Source organism: Olea europaea, unplaced genomic scaffold (assembly GCF_002742605.1).
Source record: "Olea europaea var. sylvestris unplaced genomic scaffold, O_europaea_v1 scaffold542, whole genome shotgun sequence".
NCBI lineage: Eukaryota > Viridiplantae > Streptophyta > Magnoliopsida > Lamiales > Oleaceae > Olea > Olea europaea.
Genome location: NW_019263747.1, coordinates 255854 through 258900, shown reverse-complemented (window position 1 = coordinate 258900; position 3047 = coordinate 255854).

Here is a 3047-nt window from a genome sequence, read left to right as displayed (position 1 = left end):
GACGCGAAGAAGATGAAAGTCGAGGAAATTGACATTTGCTTCATGGATATTGAAAGTGAGGTACATTCCAATGAAAATTGTTCATATGATAAATTATGTACCTCTTATGATGAAATTTTTGAAGAATTTGAGAAAATTTCTCCAAATTATTCTATTCTCAAAAAGAAAAGAAAAAGTTTATTAGAAAAAGAAGTAAAGAAACTTTTAGAAACTCAAAAAGATTTTGAAAAAGAAAAAGTCAATTACGACCCTTTAATTAAAAAGAATCTTTTTATAAGAAATTTTTTTACATTTGACTCAAATTATTCATAAATTTACTCAGGGCAAGAAAAAATTTGATTTAATGTTTGGTTAACAAAAATGTGTTTTTGATAAATGAGGTATTGGATACGAACCATTTTTATAACAAAGTACTTTGTTAAAACTTATACTCCCGTATTCAAAATGTCACATGTGGTTTTTGCAATAAAAATGGGCATGTAACTTTTAATTGTTTAATGAAAAAGAGGTTGAACATTAAGGACAACTACAAGAAGATTCAAAAGTCCACTAACACTAACTACCATGAACTCACAATTGTATGGCTGCCAAAGAGCAAAAATTGAATTATTTTTGTTGGAACCAAAGAAAATAAAAAGCAATTGGTTTTTGGATAGTAGTTGCTCAAAGCAAATGATCAGAAATCAAACTTTGTTATTAAGCTTCAAAACAAAGGATGGCGGTGTGTGAAAAAGGTTATCATATCGAATTGATTTTTCTAAATGCTTTGTTGAGGATGCTACATCAAGAAAGGTAATAGGAAGCCGAAATAAAGATGTTTATGTCATAAACATTGAATTTAAAGTGAAGAAAAATGTTTATCAATTTTAAAATATAATAGGTGGTAGTGGAATAGAAGATTATGCCATGTTTGGATGGACCTACTTTCAAATTTTCCAAAAATTATTTTGTTAATGGTTTGCCTGAAATTTGAGAAAAATAAAATTTATAATGCGCGTCATAGTGAAGATCTCTTTCAAATAAGAGCAATATTCGTCAACTACAAGGTCTTTTTAACTTCTCTATATGGATCTATTTGGGCCATCAAGAACCTCAAGCTTAAGTGGTAAATATAATGCTTTCGTCATTAAGGATGGCTTTTCTAAATTTATTTAATCCTATTTTTAAATCTAAAGGATAAAACTTTTAATGCATTTGAACATTTTTGTAAAAGATTCAAAAATGAAAAGGGATGCACTATTACTATAATTTGGAGTGATCATGGTTGAGAATCTTGGAATTTTTGATGATTTTTGCAAAACTTATAGTTATGAACATAATTTCTCGACTTCTAGAATTTCTGAAAAAAATGGTGCAGTAAAAAGAGTCGCACATTGCAAGAAATAGCTCTAACTCTTTTAAATGAAAATAGTTTACCAAAATATTTATAGGCCGAAGTCATTAATACCGTTTGCTATATTGTGAGTAGAGTCTTGGTAGGTCGAAACTTTGATTTTTTATCTTGAACACTGAAGAAAATTTGATTCAAAATTTGATATTGGAATCTTTCTTGAATATTCATCGACTAGCAAATTTTATAGGGTGTTCTTTTTAACATAAGAAATAAAGTTGTTGAAAAAACATGCATGTTACATTTGATAAGGAGAAAGGTATTGTCAATGATGAAGGTTTGAAGATTCCTTTTGAGCGAATGAACATTCAAAATCACAGCAAGGAAGATTCTAAAGATGTTGAAGATCAGCATGAGGAAGAAGGAAATGTGCAACAAGATGAAGAAACCGAAGTATAAATTGATCAATATTTACCTAAGGAATGGAGTCAAACAAAATACATCATGGACATGCTCAATAAGTTTAAAATGAAAGAATTTAAATCAATGAACTCTCCAATGAACTAATCAATCAAATTGGACAAAGATAAAAAATGTACTTCCATGACATAACAAAATATCAAGGTATGATCAGATCTCTCCCTTACTTAGTCACAAGTAGACTCGATATTATGTTCAGTCTATGATTACGTGCTAGAATTCAACCCAATACTCAAGAATCACATCTTAGTGCTGCAAAACAAATGTTTAGGTATCTCAGTGGCACATGGGGGCTTCCTTCTAAGGCGGAATGCTCCCCTACCGATATATTTTTACATCAAACAGCTTCAGCAGGTTACATCTATGGTATCAAAAAACACCAAAAAAAAAAAAAGGGGCGGGTATTGTATTAGAATGTGTGAATACGAAAAATCAATTGGCGGACACTCTCAACAGACCTCTAGCACTTGATAGATTTTCATATATTCAAAGAGGTTTGGGAATTATCAATGAATTTGAAGTATGTGTCTAAATTGAATTCATATTAAATTTTACCATATGATTGATTCTATGCACATTATTGGTTGAAATTTATATAAATTTTACCTAAATGATTATACTTTTGTCATTTCATCACTTGTGCTTTGATTATTATTTACTATAAATGTGATGATTATCCTCCTATTTAAACTTGCATATATTTGGTATTTTGTGCTTATTTGAGGGGGAACAATATTATTTCCTATTGTTCATTTACAGTTTTGATCTTATGAGCAATACTCTTGCTCTCATACATGCTCTCTTTTGCATATGCCAAAAGGGGGAAATTGAATAAGATAGCTTTGAAAATCATTGAAAATGGGGAAGACGAGTGAGCTAATAGGCTTTGAAAGATTAAATTGTACACCTTTAAATCATCTATTATTTGATATGTTTAAATGGATGACAATTGGTTTGTAAAAGATAGAAATAATATGCTTGAAATGTGAGATCTTTATTCCTTATTCCTTCTTGATATTACTTTGCAAATCATCTTGTTTGTCATAATTTAAAAGGGGGGAAATTGTTGACCTATGGTTGATTATAACTTTAAATTTTTTATTATAATAAACAAGTTAATCTTATTTACTAACAATTGAATTTAAAGTAACTATAGTCTTTAAAGCATCCAATAATAAATTGATCGATTATCGTCAAAAGATCAAAATCAAAACTAATACAAATCGAACTCATGAAG